The sequence below is a fragment of the Vidua chalybeata genome, chromosome 1 (assembly GCF_026979565.1).
Source record: "Vidua chalybeata isolate OUT-0048 chromosome 1, bVidCha1 merged haplotype, whole genome shotgun sequence".
Lineage (NCBI taxonomy): Eukaryota > Metazoa > Chordata > Aves > Passeriformes > Viduidae > Vidua > Vidua chalybeata.
This window is the reverse complement of record NC_071530.1, coordinates 13,033,308-13,059,323: the sequence shown is the minus strand read 5'-3', so window position 1 is coordinate 13,059,323 and position 26,016 is coordinate 13,033,308. Positions and strand designations below refer to the sequence as shown.

At 37.4% G+C, this 26,016-nt stretch overlaps 4 long non-coding RNA genes across 4 annotated transcripts; 1 reads left to right on the top strand and 3 right to left on the bottom strand.

Annotated features, from left to right (window-relative positions):
* Window positions 1–391: 391 nt before the first annotated feature.
* Window positions 392–5,933, bottom strand: LOC128799427 (uncharacterized). The gene is made up of 3 exons (XR_008434725.1): window positions 5,849–5,933; window positions 2,269–2,385; window positions 392–489 (listed from the first exon to the last, which is right to left on the bottom strand). It is a non-coding gene; the product is annotated as an uncharacterized LOC128799427 (long non-coding RNA).
* A 1,928-nt stretch (window positions 5,934–7,861) lies between these two features.
* LOC128799418 (uncharacterized) lies at window positions 7,862–12,731 on the bottom strand. The gene is made up of 3 exons (XR_008434722.1): window positions 12,535–12,731; window positions 12,176–12,334; window positions 7,862–8,477 (listed from the first exon to the last, which is right to left on the bottom strand). It is a non-coding gene; the product is annotated as an uncharacterized LOC128799418 (long non-coding RNA).
* A 4,192-nt stretch (window positions 12,732–16,923) lies between these two features.
* On the bottom strand, window positions 16,924–20,326 carry LOC128799413 (uncharacterized). The gene is made up of 4 exons (XR_008434720.1): window positions 20,018–20,326; window positions 18,792–18,934; window positions 17,941–18,155; window positions 16,924–17,302 (listed from the first exon to the last, which is right to left on the bottom strand). It is a non-coding gene; the product is annotated as an uncharacterized LOC128799413 (long non-coding RNA).
* A 235-nt stretch (window positions 20,327–20,561) lies between these two features.
* On the top strand, window positions 20,562–23,675 carry LOC128799424 (uncharacterized). Its single transcript, XR_008434724.1, has 3 exons — window positions 20,562–20,649; window positions 23,392–23,474; window positions 23,573–23,675. It is a non-coding gene; the product is annotated as an uncharacterized LOC128799424 (long non-coding RNA).
* Window positions 23,676–26,016: the final 2,341 nt, after the last annotated feature.

Sequence of the window (26,016 nt, the reverse complement as noted above, 5' to 3'; positions counted from 1 at the left end):
CTGATGAAGTAAAGAAACTTTCTGAAATAGTATTTTCTGATAATGCTATATTTTATGAGCAGTTCCTAGTAGCTCACTTTTATTAGAAAATATATACATGCATAGAATTGTTCTAAGTACAAGGATCCATACTGGCAAGTGTGATCTTGTGAACCCTTTTTCTATTACATATTTACTATTTTGAGTAAAGTTGTGTCAAAGACTTGTGAGTTTTTTGAGTGCACAGCAACAGGGACATTTGCTGCTTTTAGCAGCAGCTGTTCTTTGCTATTCCCTGTTATTTTTTAAGACTAGGAAATGTATTTTATGAAAGAGAAGGACTTTCAGATGTAGTGAAGGTAAGCTCAGCACACTGCCTTCTCTCCATTCTTCGACTTGGTCCTCTCCAGCTTTGTGTTCAGAATTTCTCTTGGCTTCAGTGGTATTTTTCCACCCAGATGGAGAGGTCTGTTTAACAGTTCATGTGTGCTATTAAAGCACTACAAAGAGCTGGAAATGGAACATATCATAGACTTAATTAAACATTCATATGTTATTTCTCTCAGGAATATTAAGGTAAGAAGGGACAAAGGCTTGGAGGCTACAACAAAGCAGAGAATATTTGAATCCAGTTATGTCAGACAGGATGGGGACCACCTTCCCTCTTAATGGCCCTAGGTGTAATTTTCATTATTTCATCTGTCTGAGAAATTTAGAGGAGTGTTATCCAGAGTGCTTAAAGGATTTGCCTCTGTATGGTATATTGATACTTATATCAAACCTTTAGGTTAGTTGATAATCATGCTTGTATGATATAAATATAATCCACAGTATAACATAACTAATAATGACCTACTGAAAAGTTCAGAATGGGAAAGAAAGTGATAAGAATCAAATTTCTGAAATAATGGACATGTCAGAGCAACAGGAGAAAGAAACTGATTTTATTTTATTTACTTTTTAGTATGATGAAACAGACAACTGTTGAGCATGCAGTAACCTTAGAAGTCAATGCAATATGGAGTACTCACAAAGACATTCAATTTTGTGGGTGTAATTAATAACTAAACTTGAATCTTTTTGGATCAATTAAATATTTGGACAGAAAGGAGTGGTTTATTGTGCAAAACCTGAGGAAACCTGTATATCTCCAGTTTCAATTCCTCTGCTGTAATCATTAGCATGCTGCCTAGCTAAAGAGATTTTGATTCCTTGTTTAAGGCATTCATTTTACTTTCATTTTTTTTGTATTCAGCTTACATTATAATGCTCTTAATAGAGATATATGTTTAGCACCATAATCTATAGAATAGAGCAAGGGTAGAAAATTACATACTGTTTGATAATAATTTTGTGCAATATTTATGAGATAACTAAATCAAAAGTGTGCTCCAAAAGAGGAATGATACAGAAAACTAGTCCTCACTGTTGCTTAGCTTGCTCCTCCTTAAAATTTCTAGCAATCAGGAAAAATCTCCATAGGTCTATTACTCATTGCTTAGTTGGCCTTTCACACTGTATTATTTCTCTCACCTCTAACCTAATTCTCCCTTTCTGCAATCTTTCCTGTTTTTCAGAGAGTATCGAAAACAATTCATTGCCTGCTTTCACAAAAAGTCTTTCTGAAAATTTGAGAACTGCTATCAAACCTCCTCCTAAATCTTTCCCTTCCTGGATTAAGCTTTGCAAGCCCAGTTCTGCAAAGTCTTATGCTAGAAAAGTTCTTTTAAGTTCATTCTTATTTCAGGTTCTGGGACTTTCTCCATCTGGTTCATGTATTGTATTGACATGTGATAACCTGCAGTGGTCGCAGGGATCCAGGTAAAGAATTACCAGCTCTGAGTAGAAAGGAAGGAATATTTTGTGTGTTTAACATAAAATGATTGCTTCTTAGGCAATTGTACAATTCTATTGCTTGTTTGTGATCCATTCTAATTGCCAGATAATTTTTTGCACTGTGTTTGGTTGGTCATTCTCCTTTTTATATTTGTGCAGGTAATTTTATTTGTATAGGTACATATGAATTAATTTAATTGCTTAGCTGCATTCAGATTTCTGCTCTGCACCAATATAATTTAAAATGTGCATTCTGTACTCTGATGGGTTTGAAGTCTTTTTAGCTTAGTGTAATTTTCAAATGCAAAAAGCATCTTAATCATTTGCCAGTTCAATAATGAACATGTCTTGCAGGTTCTTGTAGAACTTGATGCATCTTGCTCATTTAAAAATGAATCACTAATAACTATTGGTAACTAATTTTGTGAATGGGATTTCCCAAATAACTACCACCTCAAATCTGCTTGTCTATGCTAATGTCCTGTGAGATGGCAAAAGCCAAAATCCAGATTGTGTGATGACAATCCATGACAGTGTTTTGTCTCTTCTGTCCATAAAGCTTGTTATCCACTGCAGAGAGAGAAATAAATTTGCTCTTACCTGATTTATTTATTAGAAATTAATTTCTCTCTTGCATCCTGTTTATATTGGAGATTCTTACAAATAGACTTTTTCATTATTTGTTTTGATATTTTTCTATCCTTTTTGACATTTTAAAATTAAGTGTTTACCCTTTCTAGACTTCTGGAATCTGTGTCCCTCAAGTTGTTAAAGACAATTGTTAATGGCTAATAAAATTTTTTCAGTGTTCTCAGAACTGAATTGCAACAGACCCAACAAACTTGAAAACAACTACATTATCTATGTAGAGTCTACTGGTTTTTTTTTTTCTTTTTTTTTTTTAACCTGATTTTCACTCTTCTATTTATGGTTTTAATCAGGTTGGCTATGAAATTAAAACTGATCTTTTAAGCAAAGGCTAAAGGAAAAAGATCATTGAGCACTTTCAAGATAAAGTGATCATGCTGTAAGGATGATAGCCTAAGAGTATAAGCAAGGAACAGTTGTGGAGAAAAAAAATCTCTCCCATTAACCCAATTGATATAGTTGGAAAACGGACAAGCATCTGCCTTGGTAATGAAGTTTGCGTTCCTGAAGACTTTTTTTTTTTTAATACTAAATTAGTCAGTTTAATAATATAATTGCACTCCTGTAACCCTGTCTGAGCCAACACTTTAGCCTATTTGCTAGTAATTAACTGTATTTTGTTGTTAACTATTACCTTTGTTTCTCTTCTTAATAAAGCACTTAAATGTGTCTTCTTTTCATGATTTTTTTTTTCCCCTTTCAAATTCTGTCACAGATATGCTCCTGAGCCTCAGAGAAGTATTTCTGCTATGAGTTTCTGCCATCCTTTTATACTAGCATTTAGTAATTTGTGCTGCTTCCATAGTTAATTTGATTATACATCTTTTTATGTGTCTTTCCTGGATATTGGATCATTGAGGAATGCATGATCAGGCCAGGCTGGTGTTCTAGAACATGCTGTATGTGTCCTCTGGAGAGAGATAACTGGCATTGTACAGATACTGCTATACCTAGTGTAGGATGATCTCCTCAACTAAAGCAAAAGGTAAGAAGGCAAGAAGTGCTTGCAGTTTAAAAAAGCAAATGGGAAATAAAGGCTGGTATTTTGTAATGGAAATAAGAAACATGCTGATGGTTTCTTTTTTAATGTATTTAATTTTGGTTCCTTGTAAAGTAATACTAAAACAATAGAGAAAAATATTGCCAAATACCTTGAATTCTCTACAGGCAACTTATTGATTCCATAGCTTGTTTTTGGTTTTTCTTTCACTTCTATATGAAACATGAAGAAGGACTAAAAAAATTTTCCTCAACATATTAATAGCATTAAATACATATGTGGACTTTGAGACATACCTCCAAATGACACAGATTTTTTGTCTATAGAATTATGAAATTTTTGATAATGGGAAAAAAAAGTGTGTAATAACAATTGATCATTTGATAGCTGTGTGCTATAAAATCCTCATCTGTGCACGTCAAAATATATTTAGTTAAAAGTTCTGCAAGCAAAGACTTACTGATGGCATCATAACCAAGTGAACAGTGTGTAGAGACACAGAATTCTTCTGAGCAGCTGCCATGCTTTATTGCTGTTTTTCAGCTGTGTGTGAGAGATAGCCGTATTTTAAAGATAACATTTTATTACACACTTGCTTTCAAAGGGCAACTGTACACTTAGGTATACTGTCTAGTTTCAAACCCTCATTTCATTTTTATCAGGGCTAATTATGATGGTATTTTAAATACATATAGTGCAGGAGCCTGTTGGAGCCTCAACTCTCCACAAAGGAGTTATTATAAAAGATTATACATATCTGTACATATGAATATGGAATTTTAAATGTTTGTGTAAACATAGAATCCATAGAAATTCTCTTAAATCCAGTGAAATAGTCCACAAACAGGAATCAGAGTGCAAAGTCTGGTTCAACAGTTATAATCATTTCTGAAATCTTGGAGGCATGTTACCAGTGATCTCTGTTCATTGTGCTGGTTCTTTCCTGCTACCTCTCCAAACTTGGCCATCTTTCCCTACTTTTTTATGTGACTGGAGAAAGAGAAGAAGGATTTTATTTCCATTGGTTTGTACATCTGGCTCTGCTCTTCCTTTCCCCTTTCTCTTTTGAAATTTACCCTCAATTTCTTTTCTTGTGCTCAGTCAGTGATTTCTTGATGAAGCACTGGGCATCAAGATTTCATGTTATGCATATTAAGGATTATATACAGTTTAATACATTTAAATGTTTATTGTAACACACTAAACTGATGTATTCCTTGAGCTGAGGCTCAGGGTAGAACAATGTGTAACTGCTTGGAAAATGTTCACATGCTCACTGGGCTTTACAACATAATTCCTCATGAGATTGGCTCTAAAGAAGCATCATACTTTGCCCATAACTTAAACTTGTTCATCCTTGACTTCACACTTGATAAACAAGGAATAAACATATATTAGGAACAAGAGCACATTTCATTCTACTGCAGACATAGATCACTAAAGAGAAAAAAACACAAAGCAACCAACTCTCTTTTTCTCCTCCTGCTTCCTCTCCAAGCTCAATTAAGACTCAACATGTTTTTCTTCTCCCTAGTTTCCTTTTATCTGTTCTCCTTCTCATGTTTCCATGTCCTTTCCCCCATACTCTTTATCTGATGAGGGATAAAGAATAGTGCTGTGGGATAATGAGGTAATTCCTGGTAGTGTTGGAAGTCCCAGACACCTGGAAGATATATTTTTTTTTCTATCCCAGGCTGGGTCAGATAAGACCTTGAGTATTTCAGTGGTGTATGTTCAAGTTAAATCAGTCCTTATGGGACCAAATAAAATTTCAGTGTACTGAAAAATATGCAAATGTCCATCTTTAGATATGGTGGTTTTGGTCTAGAAAATTTGATTTACATGAGTGGCTAGGAAATAGTGTAGATGTGTAATGAACCAAAGTGTTTTACCTTTGTCTTCATCCCATCCAACACTTTACAGATGTCTAACCCCTGGCTCTCTTTCCTTGGCATGGATCCAGTTGTGATTTGGCACTGAATCACTCTCCATATGCAGTGGATACTCCCAATCTAGTGAATTTTTAAATACAACTGCTTTGCATACACTGTGTAAATGAAATATTAACCCCTCTCATCCTTGCAACTCAATGTTCCAGCAAAAAACCGACAAAAAATTTCATTCCCAAGACTAATTTTTTCAACAGAGCCTGATCTAAATTAGTTCTCAAAGTAGTTTCTATATTTTTAATTTTATGTAGCCATTAGAATTGCATGATTATTTCTTAAAAAATTGGATTAATTTAGATTCAATAAAGCAATTATAACCAGCAAAGTGATTAACAATTAAGAAACTTCCAAAAAGGCTAATTACAGGGCTAGTAATTTAGCTGACTGTGTGATGATTCAACTCAGATTCCAATTTCTTAAGCGTTTGTGTACTCACTCTTCTCCCTGGTGCTTTAATAGGAAGCTTGCATGCAAATACTTGCTTCTCTGTGACTGAGGCCTGTGCTGCTTTGGGCCAAAATTGATTGCTGAAGTTACATGACTGAAGTGCCTTGGGTGAAAAAAAAAAAAATCAGTGGAAGTAAACAGTAGACAGCTATATAAACTGTGCAGCCTGACAGTCACTAATGCTCACAGGATGGAAGAAGTTCTGCAAATAAGGTCAATAGAATTAACACTCACTCCTTAAATATCAAAGATATACTGCTGACAGCATTTGGGGGTGATCACAATTGCAAACCACCTGCTACATGAGCATATGTGGTCAGATGCTTTTCCTTAGAGTAACTGCTCTTCAGCCAATATTATGAGCTCACTAAGTCATATTTCATTGAAGAGCATGGATGGCCATGACTGTGTAAAGTCCCTTCTTTATTGTTCAGATCTCTCTGCTGACATTAACTCTCACTACTACACTGCAGTTGGTGGAGTCCTAAGGTTTTATGCTTGTTGAGATCACACATGTTTATCCAGTAACTCAATAAACAGGGAAACAATGATAACACATTTATATGCTGATTAAATAAGTAGGTTAAATTTGTTTAATACATGCCAAGATAAATACTGCCACTCTTATTTCAGTAAAACACTGAGGTTTAGGTTCTGACACGTTGAAATCAAGGTGGTTTTCGCTTAACCTCAGGGGGCTTTGGCTCAGAACCACAGTCCAACCGTTGTGAAATACAGTTTATTTCTAGCCTTTTGTAGAATGTATTCCAAAAATATTTTCCATTATTTAGACCCTAATTATGTTTGTTTTCCCATGTTTTCTCTTTGAAGAAAAAAAATCAATCAAGACAAAGCAGGATTAAAAGTGTCTCTGAAGGGGATGTCATACAGTCAGTCAGTCATCATTTGGCAGCTCAGCAGTACAAAACCTGACTCATGTCTCCCTTTTTCAGTTTTCATTGTCCTTTCCCCACCCTAAGACCTTTCTATCAGCTCCAGCAAGTAACTAGTATTAAAGGCCTCCTCTTGCTTTTCAAAAATGGAAGAAAAAAATTAGCTTCTTTTTTTTTTTTTTTTTTTTTTTTTTTTTTTTTTTTTTTTTATTGTCCCAGTTTGGTCCCTGAGTCTCAATGGGCCTGTGCAATCTGAAGTTTGACCTTTTCAAATTGGGTTTGAAGAATGAAATAACAGCAGAAAACCCTTTCTTCACATTTTTGTTCATATGCTTTGTGGCTTGCAATCCTACAGTATCCGAGAGTTCAATTAGGCAGTGTGTGATTGGCAGGTTCCTGAGTTAAATAGCTGGGATGGGATCATACACTTAAAATAGCTTTAAAAGAAAACCTGTAGACAGACAATCAGTCAGACAATCTTTTCAGGCGCTTGGAAAGCCCCTACTTTCCTAAGCACTTGTCCTGTAAATGATCTGGAAGTCTTGCACATAAAGTAGTTTAATATAAAAGATTGCTTGGAGGCAGCTAACATGCAAACATACCCCTTGATGTAATATCTGGGGGCATTTTTTGAAGTTGTTTTTTTCAGAAGCATTGTTGTTGCTCATTATGAGTGTGACATCACTTCCCCTGACCTAGTGATATGTGTGTACTCTCGGTGCTCTGACTTTTAACTTTTTTAAGATCAAAGCTTCAGTTCTTCTGAATTCAAGCCCAACTTTTCTTTTGCTCTGTTCATTTCCAATATCTAGAGGAAAAATTTACCAACAAAGCAAGGGAAAAAGAAAGGCAAGAAAATTTCCTGTCTTCCCTGATGCTGGATTCTGCAATTTGTTGGCCAAAACTTCCCTACCTTTGTGCTACTATACTGGGTTAGAAATCTGAGTTCTGAAGACTATGTATGCCAGGAAAAATAGGAAAGAATGTCTAGTTTTTCTGTTCTTGATAGAGTGTCACTGCATAGTGTACAATTGTCCATGTTTATTCATACAAATTTACAAAAATCAAACTTTTACATTGGGAATTTAAGAGTAAAGAATAACGTCCGATGCTCCCCCTCTTTTAACAAAGCTGGAAAATATAAACACTCTTTCCCCTTTGTATAGCAGCTCACAAGTTGGAGCTTTTGACCAGCATGCAGAAAACATCAGTTTAGTTCCTAAATTCTGAGGATTTAAATGCAGATTTCTTCCCTTTGAAGAGTGCACTGTCACTCCTCTAGACACTTTCTATCCCTTCCTTTAAAGCTTACAAAAAACTTACAAAATACCCCCCAGGACCCATTGAGGAGGGTTGGATGGGGGGTTGGACTGGGGGTTCCCCACCAGTCCAGGTATCACCTGGGAGGAGATGCACCTGTAGGCTCTCCTTTGTGGGTGTTCCTATGGACCTGAGAAGAATGGCTTGGAATCATCAACAGCAGAAAGGGAGAAATTGGACCAGAGTTCTCCCAGATCCAGTGAGTGCTCTGTATACAATTCAGTATTTTATATATGATGCCGTGGAGTGCTCCTCATGAGAACATTTTTTTACTCCTCATCTGGACCTTGTGAAATCCCAGAGAAGGGTGGGATTTAATGGTTGCATCTCCTTGCTCTGAGTGTTTCCTACCAGCTGGCTCTGAACAGATCCTCCTCAGCATGCTGGTTTTGGGATGATTTCATGCTGTCAGGGAGGAGGCAGAAACCAGAAGATCAGAACTCAGTTGTATGGGGATTTTTTTGTATTTCAGGGGTGAACTCACATATTATGCACTGACGAAAGTTTTGATATTCCCCCGACAAAAACATATAAACCAGTAAGAATATTTAGGCAGAAGAGGAAGTATGCCAATAAATGTGAAACAGATCTCTATGTGAACATATACTAAATGGATTAAAATATTTTATTTCAGACAAGAGACATTGAAATAAAAACAGTAGGAAAATGAGAGAGGGCTAGAAAATTACAATCAGAGAAGGGGATGGAGAATTATTTTCTACCATATTTTTACAATACAAGAGCTGAAAATTACCATGTAGCAGGAAGCTGGCAAAACAATACAAGTGCCCACAAAGTGTTATGGAGACAAAAATATGAGTGGATTTTGAGTTTTTTATGCATATATATGTGTGCACACATGGACATGCACACACAAAGATGCATAAATACATATATATATATATATATATATATATATATATATGTAGCTACTTGATATAATTGGCTGGATTCAGTCTTTAGTAGAGAAATTTTCTAAACCTCTGGTTAAAAAATGTTGCAGACACATCACAAAGTATTAGTCCAGTACTATATCTTTTCTGTACTCTTTCTCCAAGCACTCCATGTGCTCTTTGCAACCCTCTGCTCTCCCCTACACACTGTGATGAAAACTGAGTCACATAACAGCAGGTTCCTGGGGCAGTGTGATGGGACACCAGGAAAAGGAGCTAGCACAGACTGCACCTACCAATATTGTGCAGACCTGTCTTTAGAAAGGACTCAGGAAATCCAGGAATGCAGCAGGCATTAAGGAAAACTGAGACTGCAGGAATTGGGGCTGAGCTGAAGAGCTATTGAAGCAATTAATTTGTAATACCTGAAGAGAAACTCTGCTTTTAGCAAAACAACCACAGGAAGCTTTTTTAGGGCAAAGACTGGGTTCCTAATCCTCCAGGGTAACTGACAATATACAACCCATGGAGGATATATAATGTTACTTTTCCCTCTCTTTCTTTTTCCTGGTTGAAGTGTAAGTATAAATTTCCTAACCAACACAGAAAAGCAGACCATGCTTGAGACTTTCTCTGAAATTAAAGTTTTTGAAGTTGATACTTTTAGACAAGAGGACCAGGAATATAGGATGAATATCTTATATAAGTCTCAATTTTCAGTTTAATATGATATTATATGATCAGCTTCAAGCCTATGACAACTTTCTGTGGTACAGAATGAGTTAGGAAGATCCCAGACATTACCAAGAGAGCTACAGAGGTTTATTAAATATAATGTGCAAAACTTCCAAGAAAACCAATACAAAAGTTTCCCTACTCTTTCTTATTTAAAGAATCCACTCTTAAGATAAATAGTACGAATTTCCAGTAGACTTGCAGGGAAATAAACAAGTGGCTTCTTCTGTAACCTGAGGGCTAGCATAATCATAATGAGAAATTATTCTTATTTTGTCAGAGAATTTCTTCCATGAGGCTATAGAGCCCTTAGTGAATGGGAAATTCTCACCTGTCCAGAACAATGACCTGCAGTTTCAGGGGGATTAAAGAAAAAGATCTGGGTGGTGAATTTGTAGTTGCCTTGACTTGGATGTTTTTTTCTTGTTATGATTATAAGAGAACATGATACTATTGAAGAATAAAAAAAAACCTCCATGAAGCATATAGAGGTTATAAGTATTTTGTTTTCCATAACTGGATTTAAAATATGTTAAACAGATTTAAAAAAAAATCTAAAAAATATGTTAAACAAGATTTCTCCCATTCTCTCAATGTGTTCCCTGGTGCATTCTTCACTTACTGATGTTATTTTTCATCACATGGTGTTATTACTTACAGAGGTCTGTATCTTAAACCACTTGGGCAATAAACACAACCCTGCCACGATCAACAGGAGAAACTAACCCCCCATATTTGTAAGTCTTCTAGAAGTAAATATCTGCCATATATTTTCCACTTCTGATCCACTTATGTCTGGATTACTTTGGAGAAATCAAATTAATGTGGTGCTCCTAAACAGCCCCCAAGGCCCTAAAGACTTAACCCTTAAAAGTAAGGTTTTGTACATCTCAGCCTAAACCAAGCATTTCAAAACTTTAAAATGAATTTCACCCTTAAATGCCTGTTTCCTTCTAGTTCATTATTAAAAAAAACCTTTTGGTATCCTTCCCACACCACTGCATTGCAGACACCAAAAAATACAAACTGCATCCAGGGTTCATAGACAATGTCAGGTCACAGGGGGGAACCCTGATGAAAGAAATATGTTATTTTGTTCCATACCAGGAACTCTGATACAGCCACTTGATTGGTTTGTTTCAGTTTTTTGTGCACATTCTGTGTACTGTAGTAGCAAAAAGGAAAGCAACTTTTTGTTATCCTTCCTGCTTCTGGAGCATTTGGGAAGAAAATAAAAATTACACTCTCCTCTAACAGAAATGATGAACACATGTAATAAGGAAGCAGAGAATTGGGAGTTGTGCAGGGTATGATCTGCAACAAGCATCAGATTCAAAACTAGCATTTAGAAGTGATGAACAGAAGAATTATTGTCTGGAGATCAAGTGAGGTAAGGTCAACGTAATGCAGGAAGTCACTGAAACTTGCTGGCATGCAAATAAAGACTGTCAAAAAAAACCCCTCAGTAAAACAAAACACACTACAAAAGCATCCCCTTCAAACTCTCCCTGTGAAGGAGTGAAACAACTTCCAATGGTTTTGCTTTACTTATCTCACCAGCAAATCTGAGTAATCTCCTTTTAAAGAATATCATTACACTTTGTTGTTGTGGAACTAAATCAAGCTTAGGGTTAGAGACTGGAGTCCTGTTGGTATCACAGAATCACTAGGTTGGAAGAGACCTTCAAGATCATAGAGTCCAACCCATGCCCTAACACCATGGCACTGAGTGCCACATCCAGTCTTTTTTTAAACACATCCAGGGATGCACACTCCACCGCGTCCCTGGGCAGGCCACTCCAGAACTTTATAGCTCTTTCTGTAAAATACTTTTTCCTAATATCCAACCTGTATTTCCCTTGACACAGCTCAAGACTGTATCTTCTAGCAAGTTCCATTGCAAGGCAAAGGATGAAGTGTTCCATAGCAGATCCTAACACCTATAATAGTCAATTTATCAGCATTACTATAATGTCACTTTTCTACTTGAAAGGTTTGTTCATTAATAATTTACCAGATTTTCATATTTCTCATCTCCCTGCTATGAGGCAAAGGTCTAGCTGTTTCTTGCTCTGTTATGTGCTGCAGGTTAAATACATTTCAGCTGTATAATCTGCAGCTAGGGCAGGAAGTTTTGTAGTGTGCCATATTATGGACAGGCACTGCATACAATAGGTTCTGAAATTCCTTACTGTGTTTGAAAGGTTGAATGAATTCTGTAAAACATAAGGTCATTTCTGAACTCCCTAGAAACCTGAGCAGGGCTAGAGCAAAAGTCAGCTGTAGAGCAGGTGATCTGAAATGGCAGAGACCTCTGGATGAAAAGGATGCTCAGAGCTGTCAGGGAGGGAGGAAGAAGAAAAGCCTTGACAGTACAGGTCAGAGGACTGGTTCACTTGGGAGAGGAGTGAGATCACTAGATGCTTTGGTGCAAATCTCACTTTTGTTGATATACAGATACATATTTATACTCACCTTCCCTTCAGTTATTATCCTTCAATAAGTGAGTGGTATTTAAAACTCAGGAGAATAACCAGCCCCTGAGAAGCATTATTGCTGAAACTTAGTTCACAGTCAACGTGTCTGCCTTTTGCTCATTCTTGTCTCATTAGAGCCACCTGAGTCTCCACCAGCCTGAATGGAACAGGAATAGGAGAATGGATTATTTTATGTGGAAAACTGTTGCACAGTAGACTATACAGCTACGCTTTCATACTTTCATGCAAGTCTATCTCCAGCTCTCATGATTTTACAAAGATTCCCCTATGTTCCTCTCACAAATGATGTGAAGCAAAGTTTTGAGAGAAGAAAGGAGCATTTAACTGAAGACTTACCTTACAGTGAGTGCTGGCCAGTGTTTTAGTGGAGGTAATTTAATTCCTTCTGGACTGGCTGTGTCCTGACTGATGCAAACTCTCCCTTTGTGCTCTCCCATGGCTGCTGACCTCACCAGCACGGCGCTGCTGCTGCTCCAGCACGGCCATGTGGAGCGGCCGTCTGGATTTAGGGACATTCAACACAGATGAAGAGCTGCTGTGCAGGAATGCTGGGGAAAGAAGTGACTTTTTCTTATTGCTTTTTTTGGGAGAGCACTGCTGGGCCCCTTCCATTGTACACACCAGAGCACGTAGCAACTGCTCAGGCTATTGATCAAATGAAGAAATGCTGTCAGCCCCTTGAAGTTGCAACCATTAAAAGAGATATACATGGCAGGAGAATGCAAGTCCAGCCATGCACATCTCTGCAAGTCAGAATGAAGTTCTTCTAACTCCACAGACTTTTGGAATCAATTTAACTTTTAGACATCAAAAAGTAGACAAAAAATACAAACAGGAAGAATATATGAAAAAAGTAATTGAATTATAAGAACGCATCATATTACAGTATTTCAATCACATTCCTGCCACACAGGGAGCCAGTCAGAAAATTTCCTATGTTTTACAACCTATTACGTGGACTTTGCACTTCAAACTATTCTATGAAACAACTGATATCCTGAAAAATGTTCCAAAAATAAGATCAGGAAGTGAGCTTATGTAGTGGGTTTTGGAGCTCAGCAGAGGGAAGAGGTTTGTTGGTATTGCTGTACCCCAGGTCAAATTTTTAGAAGTGGTAAAAATGGTTCCTGGAATTCAATGTGTATTATTTGTCTACAACTTGTACGTGATTTTTCTCTTACTTACCTTTGCAGTACCATTGTCTCTCTTCTGTCCTCCATGTACATATTCCCAGCAGTTTTTTGACCACATTACACAAATCAGATCCTTTTCCATTGTGCCTGTTGCTATTTCTCAGCTCCAGTGTAGCTTGCTGTCCTTTCATTGGGCTCTTTTACTTCTTTAGTCTGTCATCTCCCAGATCTCAGCTGCTGGGATGTGCAGACACCTGGTTGCTAACATTATATCTGTACTATGGAGTGATCTCACATCATACCTTTTCCTCAGCCATCAGCTATATTTTGGGGGACTAGTCTGTATTAAAAATTCGCTACAGTATTTTTCTGGTCCTTATATGCCAGTACCATCACATAATTCCTTCCTGTCAATTTACTATAAACATTTTTAATTTGGCATGGGAATCTGTTGCCTTACAGCTCCTGTTATCTAAAAGGAAAAGCATTTTCAGCTCCTTGTTACACATTAAAACCTGTTTTCTCTTCAATCTATAATTTTTACTATCATCAAATTGAATAACTTCACTGTTCAAGTGGGTACCTCATTCAGAGAGATATTTTGCATGAAAGGCACAAATCAGAATTCATTTACAAAGTCCAATATGATATTCTCATCTTGAGGTTGGACTCTTTCAGAGACTGTAACATACACCAAAGCCTCTCATGTTATCTTGTTACTATGGAAACAGTGATGTAGAGCAGTTATGGGTGGAGATCTGTGACACTCAAAAGCACAGTATAAAACTGATACACTCCATAGCCTGTATTTTTATTCATCCTTAGTGCTATAGGATGGCATAATAATTGTGATAGTTATCTTGTTCATGTGTATGGGTAAGTAACATCATGTAGAAGAGGAAATAATAAAAGAAAGGAAAGTTTGAGAGTGAGTAGGGAATGAGGAATCAGACCTTTTGCCACTGATTTATTGTATGTCTTTGGAAAATACTTTTGAGCAAATCAGTCTGTGTCTCAGTTCCCCAGTTGTAATGTGCCCTCTTTTTCATTCTCTTATTGTTTTCTTTATTTAGGTAACAAAGCTTTTAATGTGAGAATGCTTCCTGCTGTGGCTGGCACAATTTTGGGAAGGGTTTCATTAAGCAACAACGGGACAGAAAAAAGACATAAAATATCTACAATAATAGAGATATAAAAAGACTTTGTGCTGGTAGAAGCAAGGCCTAGTCAATAACAAAAAAATTTTTACATGGTAGATGGCATTCATTTCAGGTAGTTGGAATGGTCAATGGAATAAATATTTATGCCCTGTGAAAGTAAATAAGAAGATCAGAAGGTGATAATTCAATATGATATATAACTACAAAGAATAACACTGCATTCTGAAGTTTGTGCGCAGGAAAACTCATCTGTTTTTTTCTAATCAAAAAAATCAGTGTCATGGCAGAACATCATCTTCCCTTACACAATTTGCCATGCCATCTGTAGACCATTCTAATTTCACCATCACAACTTTTCTAACTGACTTTTAACATGAAGAAGATGTTTCTGATTTTTTGTGTTGCAAGCTGGTTGTTGAATATTCTTTTTATTAAGATATTCATAGAAGTATTTGTTTATTCACATTGCTATTTAGTCTTCCTCACAGATTTTGTATTTCTAATGAAGTTCCTAGCTAGCAGATATAGAAAATGTTTTAGTAAGAGAGATTAATAGAAAGAATATCAGCTCAATGAATGATTATGTTTGCTATTTACACATTTGTATTGTAATGCCTGGAAAGCGGAACCACAGGCCAAGCTGCATTTTGGTAGATGCCAGACAAACACTGACTAAGGCAAGGGACCAGCTACTGTGTTCCACTGATTCAAACTTAGAAATTACAATATCAAAGCAGGGTGGAATGGAACAAAAAAGGGCATTTGAACTTCAGCCTCTCACTTTTCTTGCTACTGTTAGTTTACATGAGGTCTGTGCCAGATTTGTGTTTTCCATGCTGATAAGCCTTCATCTTCAATTTCTGGCAGCAATTCTGAAATGGCACTCTTTGAAATACTTCAGCTGCTTTCTGCTATGGCAACTATGAATTAACTGATGACTGATGGTTAAAAGGATTGTTGCCCACATAAAGGTGTTTTGTTACCTTGAATTCAGGGGAGACCTTACTATCTATACTAATATCTTTATTTACACTGCTTGTTAGTTCTCATGGTGTAGGGTTTTCCACAACTAACAGATTGTTGGCCATGCCCAGATTCTTCATTCCTTGAAGAGAGTCTGACTTCTTCATGTCCCCACATACCCCATCCCATTTCCTCTTCTGGTGAAATTTGTATTTTGAAAATATGTAAAATTTTCTGACAATCTGTGTAAAAATGGGCAGCTATGTTTTTTTTTTTTTTTTTTTTAATGTCTGTCGTACCTGTTTAATTATGATGGCTATTTCTCTCAATATCAGCATCTAAAAGTCTTGGGAAAAGTCACAGTCAGCCTTTTTAGTATCAAAAATCTATAGATTTCTGATGTAACACACAAGAATAAATCCTAAATGAAAGACACTGATAAGGTCAGTGTGGTGAGGCTTGGATAAAGGTGTGATATGCAGAAGTAATTATGGTTAAGAAAAGTTCTCACGCTTGGGGTATGGGATCAGTCTATTACTGAAAGTTTGCTGCTGCCCTGCACATCTACAAATTGTCTTGTGCTTTAGATGTAGATAAATATTAATTTCTAAATTTAATATGGTAGCTTATTTGTCACAGGAGAAAGATTTTGCACACTGGAATGTTGTATATGATCTCTCCAATAAATTACATCACTAAATGAATGACAATATATTCTATTCTTACAAATCCCTTTTGTTACCTGTGGTCAGGGAACCTAACTCTCCAAGAACAACAGGGAGTATTATACATCTTCTGAAGTTTGTAACAAAAGTTAGTTCATACAGATGGTCCCAGTCTTTCCACATTGGCCCAAATCCTTTGTCTTGGTCTGCCACACAGCAGTGGGTCTTCATCTTCTCTAATTTCAGGCATCTTAATGTTAGACATCTAGACAGACTCAGCTTCATTACACTTGCCTTAGACACCTATGATAGAATGGCATGTGCTTTCTTTTGAACTACCTTAATTTGAGAGTCTGTATTTTTAAGTGGATGAGATGACTTCCCATGTATGCTTCATTACAAAAATGTTTATATTCTATACTTTCTTTGTATGTATATTCATAGGTATCTGAAATGTAAGGGAAACAAAATGAAACCCATTCCTTGTTTACTCCACAAAAAATTTTTAAATAATATCCTGGAATAATACAGAGACATGGTTCTGATATTGTTAAATACAAAATCTTGAATGGATATGTTTTGCTTAATGGCTCATATTATCATCCTGAGAAAGGCCATGAACTCTAGGCAATTCTACTGTCCTGAAACTAAGTAAAATGTAATGCCTGGAGAGATAGGAGAATGTCTTGGTTTAGAAAAAGCTGAGAGGAAGAGATTGATGTGTTTATGCATTATGTGTTCAGCACTTGACATGCTTGGTAATGCTTTAATTGGAAACCTCACCACATATTCTTAATTTCTCTCTTCTTTATTGCTGGGAGATAAATTTCCAATAAAAGGGTAGGGGATGCATTTTTGCTATGAGCTCCCAATTGCTGTGTCAGTAATACAATCTACTTGGCATTGATTCTGCTTTCTGTTGCAGTAATTTTAATTGAAAGAAAAATAGGGTAACTTCAGGGATTCAGAGCAAAATTGCCATAACTGAGCTCCTGCGTCAGGGCCAAACTCCATCTCAGTCTCAAAGTATCCATTCTGCCCGAAGTGAGCTGTTCTATTTGGTTGTGGATGATTTCTTGCACTTGATCCATCTTCACGAGAAGGAGTTTGGACTAACACCACTTTACAGAGGAGTTGCTGACTCTTCCTGTCCAGAGGGATGTGGAGCTTGAGCAGAGCAAGTCTGTCAGTGGAGCATTAAGAGACTGATTACTATAGCAGTCTTGGATTGAGTCTCAAGTGTCACAGGAGACATATGCTGAATGTTTCTGCAGGGAGTTTCAGTGGGACTCAGGAAATACCATATTTATGCATTATGTGTTTTCCCCATCCTCTTGTTTTAGCTTAAAGCCAAAGACATCTGTCCATCCTATCTCCCAAAACTGTTGTCTTATTTTACAGTGGCAAAATGCAAAAACTTTTTGAGAGAGAATAAAATTAATTTAGCCACTTGAATGCTGGGATAAACATCACAATTGTTCCTTCAAAACATGATAAAAGTTATGACAAGCTTAGAAAGGGGAAGGATGAAAATAGACTAACGAGTAGCGTGTATTTTAATCTCAGCCTCTGTGAGTACTAACAAAGATAAGCCTGATTCCAGTATTTGAGAATAGTTTGTTTCACCAAACCTGTGGTAAATGGCAACCCAAGATCCATGCAGTTCTAGATTTCAAGTACAACTGTAGACACGACGCTTGGCACAGGCCAAAAATGAACCACAGTGTTTTGAGACTTACCTAATTTCACTAAAAACTGCTCCTGAGGATGACTGGCCTCTGACAGAGCTGCTGTGCTAATTTTCCCAGGCTGAGCACTCACCTCATTTTTCTTTCAGGTAATAGATGTAGATGTCTTTCAAACTCTTTCAAATCCATAGCACTTCATTACCAGACCTGGGCTTTGGTGATTAATTTGTTGCAGCAATGAGGTGCTGCCTGAAAAAGGACTTCTGAGGAACAAAGCAGCCCAAGCAAGCAGCACTTGACTGTGGAAGTTTTCTTTTGTTTCTGTGGTATTCTATCAATGTAGCTGGTCTGACAGGAAATTAAGAGAAATGCAGTGATAAACATGAAAGATAGAAAGACTAACAGTCTTGAAAATAAATAAGTGACTGTTCTTTATACTGTCTTGAAAACTTTAGGACCTATGTTTTTCTGGATATAAACAGATTCTTATGACTTGAAATTTTAGCTCATTGAGTTAGCAGAGGTGATTGTCTTACACAGAGGTACTTTTAATGCCTCTTCAAAGAGCATTGCTTTACTTTGTCATATTTTTTTTTGTGATTCCTGTACACAAAATGATGTAAATTCTGAGGCAGAAACATTTTGTAAGGCACTATGGTCAGTAAGATTCGGATAATGTACAATAGCTATAGCTCAGCAAGGCATAGGGGAAATGAAGAGTTGTAGCTCCTGGATACTGGCTTGTGCAAATGGATTCTGTTAAATTCCTTTGTTGAAGTAGGAAACAATATGGAACAATAAGAGTTTTGACTACAAAAGAGATTATAATAATTTCTGTATTTACATAAAGATATAGCCAGTTTCTTTAGGATACAGAAAGTTTCAGGTGTTTCACAGTGTGTCTGAGAAGCAACAAAGGACCAATTTACTTTAGAGGGAATTTTTGTTTTATTTCAGTACAGTTGTAAAACAAATTTCACTGACCTTATACAAGAGCAGTCTTTGAAGGGCAAACTTTGTTCTTCTCCCTTCCTGTGCTAACTTCTTGAAGAAGTCATTAAATATTCATTCCAGCAGTTATTTTTTTCTTCACTTTAGACTGTTTTGCCTTCTTGCAGGTGAGAATTCTAGTACCAAGAGTAAACTTTTTATTGTTTGTGTGTATGGCACTTCCACTGAATAGTAATGAATAGAGAACACACTGAATGGCAAGCCAAAATTTATTCTGGATTATAGGTTTCTGGGCCTTCAATTATTCTTTGCTATAACCATGCCCCACAGTTATTTTCATGCTATGGCTTCATGTGGGCCATGTGCCATCAGGGTGACACAGAAGCTGTGACTCAAAAGACCCCTGTTACTACCAAACAAAATTATAAGCAGGGAATAAATAGAAGAGATATGTTGCCTTATTTAAAATGTAGATTTTCATGTATGGCTGTGTGCCTTGGACCTGGACCCGGGAAATTACCAACCTAGGATGAGAAAAATCTGGTGTAATCTAAAATCAAATGTAAAGAAAGAGAAAAAACCTCTTATGACGTTTTCAATCAACCTTTTAAACTTAAGTCTTAATATGTAAATTAATACTTAAATGCTTTCATGGACCAAACATTGAATATTTCTTAATTGATATTGATTGATCATATAGAGAATTGGACCAAAACAAAGTCTGTACATCACCTGGCATATTTATTGATTATGATGTTTTTCAGACAGTCAGCACAAATATTCTGCCTGTGATGATGGTAAATGGACTTTGGAAAATATTCTCAATTATAAAAGAAAAACATTCATTTTTTTTTTATACCTCTTCTCAGGGAAAGAATACTGAGAAACAGAGTCTACTCTTCAGAAGGAAGACTTTGTGTCCTTATTTTAGACTTATAGAGCCAAGGACAGAAGGAAAAGAGTTACATCACCGTAACAGTTCAGATTTTGTGTTTTTTAAGCCAGCCCCTATCTCTACTGAGAGATCCTACAAGTACAGAGCAAATCAGGCCAAATGTGCTCGCTCCTCACGAGAGGGTCCTGGAGAAGGACCCCAAACCGAGATCAGTGAGGTGGTTCCCTGTTGCATCCCGGAGTTTGGGTTTAGATTAGGGTTTTTAATTTATGTTAAAATAAGCCAAGTGCTGTAATCCCGCGTTTCCCCCGTGTTGTTCCCCCCCGCGGTTTCTGGCCCCATGTTGCCCGCTGCCGGCTCTTACCCCTGTGCCGCTCCTGTAACCACCCTGCCGTCCGGCCCCGGGAAACCCCGTGCTGGCCGCCCCGAGCCACACGGTCCCGCTCAGCCCAAGGCTCGGTGCCCGCCCCTGCGGGGTTCTCTGGTTGGTCGCTGTTGCTGACGTCACCGCCACGGCAGCCGCCCCTATTGGCCGGCAGGCCGTGGATCCTCTCGCCCCGCCCCTCTATAAAGCCCTATCCCGCCGGCAGTCAGGCGCCATTTGCTCCCATGCGAGTGCCGGGAGCGGTCGCGTCTTTCCATCGATCCGCGCCATGCGTGACCAATAAACCGTTCCTGCCAAGCACGGAGTAAATGGACAAATTCCTTACCTCTTTACCGGATCCCTAGCGCACGGTAACAGAGACTGGTCAGCCCACGCGCCCGAGACACGGAGCCGTGTCCGGGAACCCGCGGCAGCAAACCCCGGCAGCACGTGGAAGCTACGCCACAGCCGGGCTCCCAAGAGCTGCGTGCAGCCGGGGAGAGCGAAAACCCACGCCGCAGTTCCCCATTTCTGAAGAAGAGGAAAGCGTCCTTTGTGTCCTCTTTTGGACACTCGTGGAGGTCCAAGGAGGCTTCTGCTTCAGCATTTTTAAAGAAAAGGCCAAAGAAAAGGTCAGACCATCTTTCTGCTTACTTTTTTACCAAGAAGAAGGGATGGCAGAATACTACTAATACTTTTGAGGAGCATCTCAAAATCATACTGAGGGTGTGAACAACACGAACATGCCTTATAATAGAGCCACCCCTGAGATTATAAGTGTTGGATGCAACTTAAGTCTTTCGTAATTTGGGCTGCATCTCAATACAGATTATGCTCCCTCCCATCCATGGACACCCAGCCTTCTTCCTTTCCTCCCAGAGATCAAATAGGATCTGTATGGCAAGCTCAGCAATTTGTGGCATGGAAAAGCACTATGTAATAAATAAGTAATAAATTAATATTTAATTGAAGCTTCTTTTAATGAAAGTTAGCACCTGAAAGGAGGTGGAGAGACAGATGTATGTGACCAGGAAGCTCTTTGTAGAACTGCAGCGACCACTTTGCAGAGGCTTATGTAAAAAGCAGAAGCTTACATTATAAAAAAGAGTTAGTCTATCTCTTAACAGATTTACCTGGTCAATGCAGAACTAACACTGCTTGGAATGTAATTATGTGGCCTGAAATCCTTGTGTGACAGTGCAGATTGCAGTCCTGTGGTCCACTGGCCAAAGGTGCAACTCTGAAATGTCTATTTGACTTCACTCTTTCTTAGAACTAGTGTGCAGTTTTTGTTAAATACAGGTCAGGAGGTCACTATATGAATGATTGCCTGTTGGGACTGTTCCTGCCTTTCTTTTGGCAGAATTTTTTTTGCTACAGTTGGTTTCTGTCTATTTATGTTTCTGTAACATAAAGGCAGGTATGCTAAGGTAAGGGCAGATGCAAGCTGTTCAGTTTTTTTTAATGCTCTCTGGTTTCTGAAAAGTTACTGGAACAAAAATCAGCTATGTAAAGATTGTACGCTCCTTACTTATTATTATCTAGTTTTGCCCAGATATTCACCATGGAAGAAGTATGTAGATTTTTGTAGGAAATCTGCAGGTATAAGTAGTTAAATTAATTCACAATTTTCCTTTCTGTTGATTTGCCTTGCTCTGTGCACAGAGGGGGTTTAGTGCACTCATAATGGCTATGCTTTTAAATAGGTATATATGCAAGTGGCTGAAAGAAACTTCACCTTTGCACATTCAGCCTAGTTCAGCCCATGTATTAATATTCCTTGCATTTTCTTATGCATCTCCTCAGAGAGCAGATTAAAATTAAAATTCTGCCAAGGTTGGGTAGCAGAAAGGATTTAGTGAGTTAGGTCTTCACCTCTAGAGAGAAAGGTGACATGAAAATGATTGGACTGGACACATCCTTATTCTGGAAACTATTTGTATGGATAAAAAATTCTCCATGCAACTGACAGCTTGTGCTGAAGAGATATCCAGGACCAAAACAGCAGAAAGGCTGAAGGTCAGGATTGAAGTGCAGCACATAGAGAGAGTTATACAGACTTTTTGTGTTTATCTCAAGCTATTAGCATTTCATTTTCAAGATCAACTCTTTACTGGAAAAAAACTTTAAAAATTATTGTGCCCAATCCTCCCACACAAACATATTTTCAAAAGCTCTGAAGTAGGAAAAAAAGAAACCCAAAACAAACCCAAACCCAAAAAATTGGTCAGTGAAATAAAAACCTCCCTTTTCTCATATCTCATAACTTTGTAATTGAAAGGCTAAATGTAATATCTCATTTTTGAGGAAGAACTTCAATGGGATTTTCTCTTAGAAGACGAGAGAAATATCTAAGCAATAAAAAATGAGCACTGCACTACTTAATTTCATGCCTGTGTCAATTTTAGGAATTGAACATTTGGCCTAAATTGTAAGGATGAAGATAACTATTGTAAGTACAGAAAGGGGACCAGTAAATGTAATTGAAGGAATGTCCTTGCCTGCATAACTCACCTTGCAAATCTTTCACAAAAAACAGCAGAAAGTAAGCTTTCAGAACTTGCCCTTGCTTTTTGTTGCCATATTGTGATTGCATGGAAAAACTGGGGCATTCACACATGTTATATACACAGTCCATTAAACTTATGTGTACATAAATATCTCAAAATGGTACACAAACATAGCCCCAGATCATCATCACCCTTAAATACAGTATCTCCACTGTTTGATTGCTATTAGCAGGAAAACCCCACCAACAGTGCAGTAATCTGTGCTTCTGAAAAATGTAAATGTCAATTTTTGGTCTTTAAAAATTATTAAGCCTAGCAAAAGATAGCAATTTCCAGTGTTTGCTTGCTTGGTAAGATGCAGGAGAGTGAGCATTACTCCTGAGAGCTGCCATTGGTTAGCTGGAGGGAAAATGGATATCAATTATACATAATCTAAGAAGCCTCTGCATAATAATCAGGCCCAGTAGGGGCTTTGGGGCAGCTTCGTTATTCTCTTGTAAACACAAGAGCCCAGATAGACATGTCAGTCAGGAGTAGCGGCTGCAATTCTTCCTTTTTAACACCGTCACATTCTATTGCTTCAATATGCAAACAAGGCTGTTTAGCTGAGGGTTGAGGCTGTGCTAATGAGCTCCCTGCACTAACCCTGAAGTAAAAAGGTTCTGTTTCACAGCTGCTCAGAGACTAGCTCCTCTGGGCATGCTCAGGTATTGGAAAATAATTCCTTTTAAACAGAGGAACGCCAATCAGGATTTCTTGCATTCTTTTCTCTTTTCTCAGCGTGCTAATGCAATTACCTCCTAACTTGTGAACTTTTTATGGTGCTGAAAAAATGTTTTGTCTTTGAATTATGTATTTTTGCAGCCAAAAAGAAGGGAGGACTTGGAAAATTCAGCAGATGTAAAAATCATCTCCTCCTTTTGTTCCTGGAGGACCATAACTAAGGGGTAATTTTCACATTTCCTTCTTAAAGGTGGACAGTCCTCTTATCCCCCTCACCTCCATGTATTTCTCTATTTCTAACATAATTTCCATTTCCTTTTAGCTGGTTTGTATAATAAGCGACAGAGGAAGCTCCTAAGGCAATGCTGCCAACTTCATTCCTGCTCGTCACTGAAAAGGCCACCTCCTGTTGGTTTAGGACCTTGACTCTGTCCTAAAGGTAGGTTTCAGGGCATTGCTGAACTTAACCAACTGCATAATTGCCTTGGTAAAGAGGCACAGACCCCATGACAATCCTTTATGGATGAGCCAACGTTTACGACTCGTGGCACAAAACATGACGATCTCTTGAATATCCAATTATTCTTATGAATAAAGTAGTTTTCTGCCTGGAACAGTCAGAAATCCCCGCTGGGTTAATTTAGTGTCTGATAGAAATCATTTGGGTTTTCTGCTTAAAATAGGGCAGTGTATGATTTCTGATACAACTTTGTGAGATGATCCCTGTCTTCATTCATCCACTCACTCTTCCCCAGGACTGTGCCTTCTAGCAACATGACACCTGAGAGCAGACCTATAGGCAGAGCCACAAAATGCCTGTCAAGTGAAAGTTACAACTATCTCAAACCATAATGTGTTCCATTGAAGAGAGACAGCACATTTGTAATATTTAGTAGTCAAATATTGTGATCTACTTTTTTTCACTTTGTTTTTGGTTGGATTCCTAATGGCTGTCTCCATGTGTGACAATCCACGTTACTGACTCACTGGGAAAGTCTTAGTTTGTAATGTTTCAACACTTAAATTATTTATTATGTTAGCTTTATGGCATATTAAAACCCTGGTTAGACAGGTAGAGCGAACTCCCTTCTGCCTTGGAGAAGCTCATTAAATGGCCATCATAACTGGACAGACTTAATTGTGCTGTATCCAAATAATTCTGTCATTTGGATTCAAATTCAAGACAAATGGCCTACCCAGAAATCTCACTTATTTGCCTGTGTCTGGCAAATGATTAAAGTATGCTGCCAGCAGTTTACTTATGGCACGTTGGTGAAAATTTACTAGTAAAATTATGAAACTGAAATAGGATGGGGCTTTGCTTGTTTTAGAGTGTTTTTAAATTATACCATACCATTCTAGTATTAGTATCCTCAGACAGCAGAAAATTCATTTATTCATCCTTTTTTAAGGTATTTAAAAAATAATAATTGCCAGTGGTTACATTTAAGTGCAGTTTAGAATTGAAATTTTGCAGCTCAGAGAATAAGTGACTGAAAAAAAGATTCAGGTCACCTTTCCAAATGTCAGTTTACAACTTTTCAGTTCACTTTGCATGGTCTAAATGATGAGCTTTTAAACACGGTTATTATGTAATTATTCTGTTGCCTTATAGCTTCTGCTAAGGAAGAAGGCTGAGGTAATTAAACCACTTTTCTGGGACTCAGAGGACTCCCTCTTCTTCTGAAAAGTGTCTGTGTCGATTTAGACAAGTCACTTGACAGAAAAGTTTTATAAAACACATTTAGGAATTTAGATACTTTTGCAAAAACTCACTTGGTCCTTCCTCTATGTGGTCATTATCCCTTACAGCAGGGTTACAGGTGTCACAAGGATCTGTGAGTCAGAGGAGTGCCAAGCTCCAGCAAGTGTAGAAAGATTTGACACTGAACACATCATTTTTCTTTCCTTCATTTCATATTTTTCTCTGTCTAATTATACTTCAAGCAATTAGAGCTAGAATGCCTTATGCTCTGACTATGTGGTAAAAAGCTATATGAGGAGTAAAAATACCATTCTGACTATTAATTTTCTACCATCCATCTATTGGGTAAGGACAGCTATACACAGTAGTTTGCTTCTCAAAGAAATTAGATTAATCTCATATATATATGTATATTTAAAAAGCAATGAAATCCTTTCACTGCATTCGTAAACAATTTACCATTGAAATTTTTGGTCCTACAAGAGAAAACAACAGGGTTAGGGCAACCTCCTTAAAAATAGCCAGTGAACTGTAGCTTATGATTAGGGGAATTGTGCAGTGGTTTTATATTTGGTTTTGATAGCTAAAAGAAGAAAAAGATTAAGTAATGCAAAGGTTCACCTGTAATACCAACTTGTTCATCATCACCACAGAACCAATACTTATTACTTCATTCTATAAAAAAAGATCTTGAATCTATTGTGATTCAAGGAAATTATTTTAAACCAACTGACTTAGAGTCCCAAAACCCAACTTTATATCAGTTCAATGCATAATTTCCTAATTCACTAGGATTTTGTAGAAGATTTGAAAGCTCTCATCCTGCAAACTGCTTGTTTGAAAGCTTAAAGATAAACAATAAAGGCCAATAGAGTACATTTAATCACATTTGAGATACTTTTCTTTTTAATCACATATAAAAACCTTTTTGTGTTTATTCCTTTGACTTTATGCACTAGGTGTAACACATTATAGGCAATAATGTCTGGCTGCATACTGATTTTTGATATTTAATTTATTTTTGTGTATATAAATATTTTTCTAAAAATTGTGCACAATTA